Source organism: Dermacentor silvarum, chromosome 3 (assembly GCF_013339745.2).
Source record: "Dermacentor silvarum isolate Dsil-2018 chromosome 3, BIME_Dsil_1.4, whole genome shotgun sequence".
NCBI classification, from domain to species: Eukaryota; Metazoa; Arthropoda; class Arachnida; order Ixodida; family Ixodidae; genus Dermacentor; species Dermacentor silvarum.
In genome coordinates this window covers 196,464,405-196,476,713 of record NC_051156.1, presented here as the reverse complement: position 1 = coordinate 196,476,713, position 12,309 = coordinate 196,464,405, and the positions used below count along the sequence as shown (strand labels likewise).

Here is a 12,309-nt window from a genome sequence, read left to right as displayed (position 1 = left end):
ACGTTTAGTTCGCGTTCAAGCGAGAGACGGCACGAAGTTGAATTCGCTTGCTGCTGCTGACGCGCTTCCTCACTCCGGCGTTTTGACAGCGAGTTTCCGCGGTCATCGAGCGAGATGTGTTCATGTTCTGTGCGCGCGTGACACAGTGCTTGTTGATTTAGTTTATTTAGTAAGCGAATGTTTACAAGTTTATACAGCCACTAAAACTACTATCTTTGCTTCGTATAGTTGTCTACCAATTTGCTATCGCAATCGATGCTTCCACTTTGGGGCGAAACTGCGGCTTTTTTATTTGTTATTATTATTATTATTATTATTATTATTATTATTATTATTATTATTATTATTAGGGGCGGAGCGCTTGAAGCCTGCTTCGCATTCACCGCGGGTCGGCCCGGTATTGCACTATCTCCGGGATCGGTCCACATTTTTGCCCACGGACACGACAAATGCATTGGGAGGTACAGGTATATAGCTTCGCTGTAAAAGAAAGTCAACGTGAGGACAAGTGAGAGAACGGAAGAGAGATTCTGTTGGAGAGCACGAAAAAATAAAGTGGGAAAAAGGAAAGTGGGAAATGTAGAGAGAGAGAGAGACCGAGTTAAATAATGGATCAACGATAGGGAACAAAACGGAATGCAGGAAGAACATTCCGAATGAATGAAGAAATAATTATGTATTTACGGAAATAAGCACTTTTCTCACACCGGGGATCTGTGGCGGTTCACATTAGGCGTCCGTGCACTGGATTTTGCCCACGAAGCCTCGGAAGAAATCCTCGACCAGCGTTATAACTAAAGTCCCTATATAAGAAAAGTACCGCCATCTACTCTTTCCTCCGCGCTCTCTTCTCCTAAAGCACCTGTTTTTTAGATGCGAAGCAGTTTATGGTCGGGGCTATGTCACTCCCTCCCTCCCTCCATCCGCCGTGCGGCGTCCACACCCCTACTGCGCATGCGCATCCTCCTCCCCCTCCTCTCCTTGTCTCATCTCCTCTCCTCTCGGCATTCCTCCTCTCCTCTCCGACGCTCCTCTCCTCACGGAGAAAGAAGTATTTGAGGAGGAGAATCTCTAGGCGGCGGCAGCGCGCGAGGGCGGCGCGATAGCGTCACGGCTTAATGCGGTTTACGCCGAAGCACGACAGATGACGCTTTCGGCGTGTTGCCATCTTTTACATGCTCTTCTATGGACGGGACGCATAAAAATCGCGATAGCGCCTCGTACATTGTAAAATTTCTAAGATTTCTGTCTGTAACATCAGTCGGTAGATATGACAGATATTTTAGCTGCAGTCACTAATCGATACTGCAAGAATTATAGGCAGTACAGCGCTTGAAACGAACTGCTAATAGTGGCCCCTGAGCAGACGACGTCTGCCGCCGCATGCACGCGCCCCTCGCTCCTTGGGAGGAGCGAGGGAGGGACGGCCTTGGGAGGGAGAGTTCCCAATAAGTTCGCGCATCCCTTCGCGATTTGCTGGTTTTCTTTCTCTTTAGCGCTCGCCGCTCTCAGTGGCTTCCGCGCGTTTCGCCGGCGGCGCCGACTCCGATGTTTGCGCGCGCTTTTCACGCCGCGACAAAGAGTGCTTTGCAGATTTCGACCAGTGGTTCTTCAGGATGGGGCGCAAATGTTTCGTGCCGAACTGCAGCGTCCTGCAAGGAGAAGGTAATTACCTTCAAAGCTCCTAGTGACCCAGTGCGGTTGGAAGTGTGGGCTCGCGCCATACCAAGAAAAGACCGACAGCTGACGCCTCGTGACTACGTTTGCGAGAAGCACTTCTCGGACAGTGACATAGACAGGCGGTGCTATTATGGCGAGCTCGGTGGCGAAGTTCTCCTTGACAAACCGAAACGGCCAGAGTTATTACGAGACGCCGTGCCTTCAATCTTTCCGCGCTGTCCCAGCTACTTGTCTGCTGTTCCCCAAAAAAGACAACGAACTGGACCTGACGTGAAGTGCGGAAAGCATGCAAGGACAGATACTTCAGTGGCTCGAGGTACGAACAAACCCGCTGCTTGCAAGGGTGAGGAAATTGAGACTGTGTGTCGTGTGACGTCCTCTTCGCATGAGTTCACTGCATTGAACTACGAAGAAACAAGTACCGGCGTCTCCGAGGTTGAAAGATACAATACTGCGCTGTGCCGGTAGTTCTGGTGCCGCTGACGCGCTAGTGACGGACATGCGAAACGAGATCTGCGAAACGAGCTCTTTAACGCTTTCGCGTTAAAATTTGGAGCCGGCGAGGACGCACAAAAACAACCATTCGGGCGCGAAGCGCGAACGGCGAATCGGCGACGAATGGCCTTGAACCGACGAGCTTCGTCGGAGAGCGTGGTGAGAGGGACGCGCGCATTTTGTAGCGTTAGCTACACTGGCCTAGCCAAGCCCGTTTCGCGCGGCACATCAAGAGCCGTGCTGCGCATGCGCAAGGATCAGTGATGTCACACGGCTTGCGCACCGGAGCCACCGGAGCCGGCACCTCTCGCGCACTCCGCCGCCGCCGCGCGCGACTCACCGCCGCCGGTCTGCGCATTCCAGAGGAGTGACGTCGTAGCCGTGGTAGACGCACTGGCGCCGGCGCGCGCTCGCTGTGCAGTCGCCATCTGACACTGCGCTGGAGCCGCTGCGCTTCTGACTGGCGTTTGCCAGTGTGGTATAGCCATGGAGAAGGAGAGCGCAAATGCTGCTCAACAGCGCAGAAGAACGGAGAAGCTTAACTCATCGGATCCCGAAGTAGTTGCCTGGCAATTACCGGTTGAGCGTAGGAGGAATGAACAGAAGAAGGCTATATACATGTGCCACATAATACGTATACCGCGTGTGTGTATTGGAGCAGCAGTAAGCATGACAATCAAGCTAATCCTTGACAATCTAGACAACCAGGAAAGCTAAGAATAATCAGCTGAATCTTTGCTAACGCTACGTATATCCTGGCATAGCCGAGCTAAGCCACTGCAACTTTTTTCCTTCTCCGCTAGCGGAATCTCACGACAGAGGGCGCGTGAGCGCTGTGCCCGATTCCTTGACTTTATTAGGATGCCCGAGCGAGCGCAGTTTCTCCTCCTCGATAATTCTTGCTCCGTGCCTCTCCTCTCCGGATTGCGCAACGAATGGCAATACCTGCGGCTCCGCGCACGATAATGCGAAGCAGCTTAGGTTAGAGACGCGACGGTAGGCGCCCCAGAGACACTGGCAACAGTCACCAACGCCGCGCGCGTTCGGTGCGAACGCGGGCAAAGCGCCGACGGCGTCGACAACAGTTCTGCGCGTTGCTGGTGCTGCTGCATGTCCAAGTTTATACAGCTGATAAAACTACCTTGAGTCGACCCCATGGCTGCTTCGCATACTACTCAGGCTTCCCCTACGGGAAGACGGTGTAATTTTTTTCTTTACTTTTTGCTTGCGAAAGTAAGTCGACGGTGGCGCACCTAGAAGGTCCACATTGAAGCTTCCAGGCCGGGCGCGCGCCGCCGCCGCCGCCGGCGACTGCGGCTGCGCAGAGGACTTTCAACATGGCTCTGAGGCACAATATATATATATATATATATATATATATATATATATATTCAATAGCCTGGCAAGGGAACAAGAATTCAGGATCGCCAGTCAGCCTCTAGAGTCTGTAAAGGAGTACGTTTATCTTGGTCAATTACTCACAGGGGACCCTGATTACGAGAAAGAAATTTACAGAAGAATAAAATTGGGTTGGAGTGCATACGGCAGGCATTAATTACCAAATCCTGACTGGGAGCTTACCACTGTCGTTGAAAAGAAAAGTGTACAATCATTGCATTCTACCGGTGCTAACATATGGGGCAGAAACTTGGAGGTTAACAAAGAAGCTCGAAAACAAGTTAAGGACCGCACAAAGAGCGATGGAACGAAAAATCTTAGGACTAACGGTAAGAGACAGGAAGAGAGCGGTGTGGATCAGAGAACAAACGGGGATAGCCGATATTCTAGTTGACATTAAGCGGAAGAAATGGAGCTGGGCAGGCCATGTAATGCGTAGGATGGATAACCGGTGGACCATTAGGGTTACAGAATGGATACCAAGAGAAGGGAAGCTCAGTCGAGGTCGGCAGAAAACCAGATGGGATGATGAAGTTAGGAAATTTGCAGGCCCAAGTTGGAATACGCTAGCGCAAGACAGGGGTAATTGGAGATCGCAGGGAGAGGCCTTCGTCCTGCAGTGGACGTAAAATATAGGCTGATGATAATATATATAAGGAAGTGAAAGCGCGCGCTGTCATCGTCCAATCAGAGATACAGGACAGAGAGAAGCGGCGTTGATCAAAGGACGGCGGTACTTTTCTTATATAGGGACTTTAGTAATAACAAGTTGCATTTCTTTCTTTTCTCTCTTTTTCTTTTTTTTTTTTCTCGTGTTGACATCTCGCCGCTTTCAGCCACGCGTGCGGTGCGGCAGTGGTGAGTCTTCGGCGCGCGTCTACCGGATCTTCGGTCGCGCGACTTCCCTCCCCTTCGCGGTAAACGCGCGTCGCGCTGTCGAGGGGACGCTTCAGCGAATGTCACGTGGTACCATTCCACGACGCACCGTCTTGCTGCTAAAAAAAAAAAAAAAAAAAAAAAAAAACAGAAAGAGAGAAAGAAAGACGAGCTTTTAACTCGGACTTACTTGCGTGGGTGTACTGATGTTAACTAAACATTTATGGGGTTTCACGTTCCGAAACTGTGCAGTGGGTTACAGTGGGCACAGTTAATGTCACTTCAGGCATAGTGGGCAATAGTGGAGGGCTCCGGTTTAGTTTTGACCGTGCGTGGGGTTATCGTGCACGCAACGCGCGGTACAAAAGCATTTTTTTTTATTGCGATAGCAATTATATGGACACTCAAAAGCAGATTTCTGCCGTCGGCGTCGCCGTCGCCGTCGCCGTCGCCGTGAGGTTCCGTATGACGTCATTTGGAGATGAAATCGTCGCCGCGCGCCGAACGCTGTATGTGCGAGTGAAAGGGCGCGAGGGGCGCGTCTTTCACGGGGAGCGAACGCACGGCGGAGAACAAACGCGCGTTCTGCGCCGTGCTCGCTTAAGGGCTGCAGAAGTAGGCGTCTCTTTTCTCCTTTACAATCACCATATATGTAGAGCAAACGCGCCTTCTTCGGACGCGCGAGAGGCCGTGGGGGAGGGGGAGGGAAGGGAGGCGACGTTTAGCTGCGGCACCAAGTGCCTATTTATATCAGAGGCTCCAGCAACAGTCACCAACGCCGCACGCATTTTGAGCTAACGCGGGCAAAACGCCGATGGCGTCGACAACAGTTCTGCGTGTTGTTGCTACCAAAGCCGCTCACCTTACTTCGTATGACATTGCTGTGTTGCTATCGCATTCATTGCTTCGCCCTTAGGGCGAAACTGTGACATTTTTTGTGCATTCCGCCGCGCGGCTTCGTCGAAAAGCTGCTGCCGCGGCCGGGGAGTCAAACCCGCGACCTCGGGCTCAGCCGCTGAACAAAATAACCACAGAGTCACCGCGACGACTGCTGGAGCATTCTGTAGATGGAGATGCATGTGGCCTTCTGCGCGTTTTATTTGTTTATTATTTATTTATTTACTACCCTCAAGATCCAGAGGACGTTACAGAGGGGGTGGGTACAACGTATATACAAAACAAAACAGTAAATGGAACTCAAAGGAAAAAACAACAACATCACTTTGCAGCTACACCAGTAAGTGTTCGGTAACTGCAGACTTGAACAAAGCTTGGTCCTCAGTGGCAGCGATGGAAGGTGGAAGGTGTTTCCAATCTCTACTTGTCTTCTTCCTGAAGGCCGGGATGTATAGCTTGATATTATAGTAGCCAGCACTGTCTTTTCAACACCAAGATGCTGAAGGGTGCTAGGCAAAAGCAGTTCGAAACTTGAAGGAACATTAAAGGGGCATATAATAAGCGGCGCTTGAATAAGTAAAATACACTTCAGGAAGAAGGAAAGCGCCAGTCTTATACATCACGCGCAGACTTGGTAAGATTGAAAAAAAAAAAAAAAAAAAAAAAAAAAAAAAAAAAACGTCAGACCGAAATACGGGTGACTGCCTCGATCTTGAAGTTCCCGCACTCCACAGCCACCCGTGATGTCATGGATCCTGATAGCGTCTTTGGAGACTATAGTTAACGGTTCAATGATGAGAAAGAGTTATAACTGCGTTCCAAAGAAAGCAAGGACTCTGCGAGTTCTTAGTATCTCTCATTCGCAGAGAAGCCAAAATAAACGACACCATGGCAAAGGCTTGGAAGCATGATTTCATCAATGTACACTGATGCTACGTTGTCCTTAGTGTCCTTCTGAGTCTGAGCAAGCTCTCATTCATATAGTTCGTCTTGAACATCAAGCGGTCTTGAAAATGTGGCCTTTAGATAGATAAATTCATACATGGGGTTTAACGCACCAAAGCAATACCGGGGCTACATGGGCTAGAGACCATCGAAATGAGGCCACCGGGACCGGGAATCGAACCCACGACTTCGTGCTCAGCTGTAGAACGCCATAGCCTCTGAGCCGCCGCTGCGGTTGCGCCCCTAAGATAGACATTATATGCACGAACCACAGCACGCGACCTCCTGACGTCAAAAGCGTACACGCTCCACCAGCACGGTGCTCCAATATAGCGCGCCGATCGCGAACTGCTTCTACTTCCTTTTCTTTGCACATCCCTTCACAGGCAGAGACTCTTTAAGCCTTTCAGTTTAGCTATTACCAGGAAACTATCAACATGCAGGCAGCCAGCTCTGGCCCACGTGAGGCCATTTCGTCATTGCGTATGCCGTCTGCTCTTATCGCCGCCGCCGCATGAAAAACTCGCCTACTACGTGCTGCGCCTGCATAAATTACTTCCAGCACTTCTTGTAAAGAGACTATACGGTCTACCTGCGACCGCCGACGACTTATCCGAAGGAAAGACGAACTAGAAAGAGCAGGAAGAAAAAACCCTCCATCTCCCCACCTTTTTTTTTTTTTTTTCTCCATTGAGCCCAACTCGGCTATAATCTTCCGCGACGCGACTTCATCGCTGAACGGCTGCACACGCACGCACGCTTATGGAAGGACAACTCATCGTCGCGTCGTTCACTCGTTCCGTGTTCTGCGCTCCCGGCACGCAGGTCCGGTTCCGGCCGACGTCGTCTGCTTCTTCTTGTGTCGTCTGCTTTCTTTCTCGGCGGGCGCCATCTTGCCGCGAAGCGTGTTTCTTCTTCGGACGTCTGCGCTGGTTTTCTTTAATCTTTTTTCCTTTCTTTCTTTCTTGCTTTCCTCTTCTCTGAATCGGAACGGATAGACGACGCCTCCGCCGGAACGGTCGTCGCCACGCGCGCCCTGTCACGCGTTTCGGGGCGACCGTCGCGTGAGGCTCGCTTCGCCGGGCTTCGCGGCGAGCTCCGAGACGAGCGCGGGAAAGGGAGAGGGTGTCTAGCAGCGTAGAGCAGTATGACGTCGGCGGCGGCGGCGAGGCGCGACGCGTCTCTGCGCCTTTCGCGCGCTTCGCCGAATCCTCGTTGCCGCTTCCGTTGCGCAAAAGCGGCGAAACCCTATCGGTACGTATACGCCTCTCCTTCCCGAGACACGTGGTATTTCTACGGAGGCAGCCCGAGCGTGTTAACGTTCATGTCCCCTCACATACGAACATATATCCTCGCCAGATAGAAGCAGACGTGGTTAATGGAGCCTCGGTGAAAAAAGGGAGGCGAGAATTAAATGTCCTCGCACTCCTGACGACATTGGGAACGCGCGTACCAGACAGCATAGAGTCATTGCCCACTGTCTATAGGCATCGGCAACTTTTTTTCTGCTTTCTTGATTCTTTCTTTTTCGAAAGTTCAGCCATCGGCATAAATATGCAAATGTAGGCCGGTTTCAGCGATGAACATCAATAGTGCTCGATGGTTGTTTCCATCAGCAACTTAGAATCACACCGAACAACTAGAGCAGGCTGGTAAATAGCGGCGCTTTCTTTGTCCGTGTGGTTTCGTAAACTCTTGCAAAGTTGCACATGGCGAGGCGCCCCCTGGGAGGTAAACCGTCTAGCTCGTAACCGTGACGTTAAGCTAGGGGACTGGGATGCGGAAAATAGCATATACTCGGCTCCCTTCCTGATTTTTTTTTTTTTTACATCTGCAGCGCCTAGTTCTCGCTCGCTTTTCACTTAATTGGTCGCTTTTTTCTTTCTTTCTTTCTACTGGGAGATTGAATGAAGTCCTTCGAAGGGGAATTACGGATCACTAAAATGTTTCTCAAAGTGCGTCACGCGGTTTTCTCTATCTTTCGGTGGCATGTGTCTGGCCCTCTTAGTTGGCTTGAGTGATTGCTAAACTTTTAACGAATGCGATTACTGGCGTGAAGAGAATAAATAAAGAAAAAGGAAACAAGAGGAGTTCAGGGCAGACAAATCGGATAATTTCACGCATAGGCAGTCCATGAGATCAGTGTTCACTAAAGAAATCGCTAAGAGCGCTTACGACACAGCACGCCTCCGCTTTTCAGGGCAAGACCACGATCGGAGCACTCATGCTCGTTGCGAGAGGCCGTCTGTCATGAATGTTCAAACCGTCACGCAGGCGAAACCGCGGATCATATTGAGGGCATTCTATATTACAGATGTTATGTTCCACAGGAGTGTCGGGTTTGCCACAAAATGTACAATCTGTAGACATGTACTATAGGCTCTTTGCGTCGTTTCAGCACATTTCAGCGTATTCTTATGGTGTACAGATTTTTCAAAAACATTGGTTACACGGCCCGACTTAATAATAATAATAATAATAATAATAATAATAATAATAATAATAATAATAATAATAATAATAATAATAATAATAATAATAATAATAATAAACGACAAAAGGCATTACAATGATGTTAAAATGGAGCTCACTTTAAGAGAACATGCAGATGGCTTAAGGGGCACTAAAGAGAAAAATCATTTGAGCTGTATTGGTATGCATTACTCGTGTACAACACACACACACACACGCACGCACACGCACAGAAGGTCAGCTTTACCGCGAGAAGTGACTTCGTAACCTAGTAAAAAACAACGCAAAACCTAACGATGCGTGACGACACCGCCGTGAAATTCCCGCATCAGCTGGAAGTGACCTCATGAAGTTCTACGCCGTCTGCTCGGGCCCATAGTTAACTATTATATCGGTAAACATGGACTACATTTCTTCTAACATTGCCAAAGGCTGACCTTAGCGAGTTTCAAGATCATTTAATGAGCCATGACGCGGCTCAATGACGCTACGAAAAGGTATACTTTGAAATCTGTGACGTCACTTTGACGTGCAGGCTCAGGGGTTTCGGCGCGAAATTCTGAAAGCGGAAATATGAGATTGATTTTCTTTAATAATCAACATGTTACCACGATATTAACGAAAATAGAGTTAGTAACGAATATTTTTATCCGTGTAAACTGTGTTAGTGTGATCTCCTTATTGTCCGTTTAAGCTTGCACATGGCGAGCTTGAAATAGTCGACGAGAAGCAGACGGGCCCCCGGTAGGCGGCGCTCGCGTCGTCTGTCTCTATAATCCGTCTGCTCAGCGCTTTACACTTCAAACTACAAATAGGTAGCTCAGTGAGCAAGCGTTCAGAAGGGCAAATGCAAGAGAAAGGAAATCAAGGGCAAGAAATTCGTCTGGGAGATAATTTATGCGCGGAGGACAAAGTGAAGGCAGAATGACGGAACAATAGTTCCCTCCCGGAGTTTGCGTTATATTTGCATACGTCCTTATAGTTAGTTATAAGCGCAAGCGACGCGCCACCATGTATGTCGGCGTGTACACTCGCTCGCAGAGCGCGGGTTATTATACAGCCCGCACGTGCGAGACCCCGTGCTTTGGAGATTTTAAATGCGAAGCATTTCTTGGCGAACATTTGCCACTTTGACAGTATCTATCTATCTATCTATCTATCTATCTATCTATCTATCTATCTATCTATCTATCTATCTATCTATCTATCTATCTATCTATCTATCTATCTATCTATCTATCTATCTATCTATCTATCTATCTATCTATCTATCTATCTAGCCGCCTACGTCTTGGTGCTCTCATGGTCATGAAACAGCGGTCTACGTCTTGGTGCTCACAAGGTCGTTTCGTTAACTTGGTAGGCCCCCGCACACTGCTTCGCATAACATCGATTCCCACAGGGCGGGGGATCTGCCAGCGTTTTAGGTGCGAAGCACCTTATGCGCTCGGGCTGTCGGCGTCTCCTGTCGTAATCGTCGTCGTCGTAGTCGTAGTCACGGTAAGCAAGCGGCACGAGCGCGTGCCGAGCGTCCCGCGTGCCGAGCGCTCCCGCGTTCGTCGTCGTCTTCCACAGCTGTCTGCGTTGCCGATCATCATTCCAGCGTAGAATTTCACTTCTCTTCTGTCGTCGTAATGGCGAGGCCGCGTTTACGGGGTTATGAGCCATTGCTTAAGGCAGTATGAGCCCATTAGCGGTGCATCACTGCATGCTTCGCACCTCCCCAGGTTTCACGTTAGCGGAGCTGCATTTTTTTTCACCTCGCGTTGTTAAAAGGTCGCTCTTACGACACATCGTGACCATATAGCGCTGGCGGCGCAATGGCCTCCCGACGATGCGTTGCATCAGCGGCTATACAGTGAGTGTCAGCTAACGTTAGCCAAGCTGTTCAACTAAAAATAAAATTAAGAAATAGATAGAAAATACATATTAAAAACAACAGCCTGCAAGATACAATTATAAAACATATACGATGTTCGATTCTCAGACCTCTGATGATGGAACACCGTATAGGTTTATAATTGTATCTTGCACTGCTGTTTTTTAATATGTCTTTTTTATTTTATTTATTTATTTACTTATTTTTAGTTGAACAGCTTGGTTAACGTTAGCTGGGACACATGCACGGTACAGCCGCTGATGCAAAGCAACACATCGTCGGGAGGCCACTTCGCCGCCAGCGCTATATGGTCACGATGTTCGATTGTCAGATCTCTGATGATGGAGCACCGTAGGTTTTATAGTTGTATCTTTGAACCGTGTTGTTAAAAATTTTTTTTTCATTGAACAGCTGGGTAACGTTAGCTGGGACACACGGTATACAAAGGCACAGAAGCGGTAAGCATGATTGAGAAAGATTGGAGTGGAGGGGAGGGGAAGGAGGAGGGGGGGGATATCACTTTGCGACGAGTGACCTGACGCTGTCAGCTACGACAAAGGCTGGTCGTTTCTGACTTGGTGTTTTGAATCCACCTGCGACTCTTACTGGGTCGTTATTGTCTATCAGCTCATTCTTTCATTGTTGTCCCAATATCTACGATCACTTCGTATGACAAGCTAGCTATATCCTCCGCGCAAATGAATGTCATGCTATGTCGTTCCTAAGGGATTGCTAATTCGTGATAGGTCATGGCCGATTCATTGACAGAATGCTTGTTACTGATGAGTCACCTTGGGCATGACGTCGCGCATAACTTGAAAGTTGAATGTATCCCTAAACTGATCGACTGAAAATGCGGCGGGCCCAGGCGCAGAAACAATGACGCTCTTGAGCTAAGCCTCACCTCTATAGCATACTGAACGAAACACATGGCAATTACGTACTAAGCATTAACGGGAAATTCAACAAAGCGCATGACATCGATGATGGTGCAGCGTTTCTTGTCTGCATGGGGGATTCCCACAATGGGCCGAACTGCGGGGATTCGTGTCCTTTCATTGTGCATGTAGTTGGTGCTGTGGCCCATCTCAGTTTGCGCACTCATTCATTCATTAGTGACGCGTGTGTTAGTGACTATTAGTGCACTAACACACGCGTCAGCGAACTAACCGCTCATTTCTCTTCTTTCCTTCCCTCCTCTCTCTCCCTGTCATCTTTGTGTTCCCTCTTCCCATTCCCCCGGTGTAGGGTAGCCAACCGGACGTTATTCTGGTTAACCTCCCTGCCTTCTGCCTTTCTCTTATTTCCTCCTCCCCCATTCATTCATTCATTCATTCATTCATTCATTCATTCATTCATTCATTCATTCATTCATTCATTCATTCATTCTCTCTTCGTTGCTACAGTTGTGCGTTAGCGTTTCCATGCCATACCGTGCCTTTTACATCCTATTTTGTTTGCCCGGCTTATGAACTGCAGTAGCTCGACTTACATCCTCTATCGTTGCCGTTCTCCTGTTATCCTTAAGGTGGCGGTCCCACTCCAGCGGCACGAGCCCCCCGTTTTCAGTACTTTTGGAGCAACCGTGGCGGCTCTTCTACTTAAGACATGAAGTTGACGTATAAACCATAAAAAGCTTAATTCTTGTAGATTCCAACTATATATAA

General features: G+C 48.9%; 1 pseudogene; it reads left to right on the top strand.

The window, feature by feature from the left end:
- The first annotated feature begins 290 nt into the window (after positions 1–290).
- LOC119446943 (U2 spliceosomal RNA) lies at positions 291–431 on the top strand (annotated as a pseudogene).
- Positions 432–12,309: the final 11,878 nt, after the last annotated feature.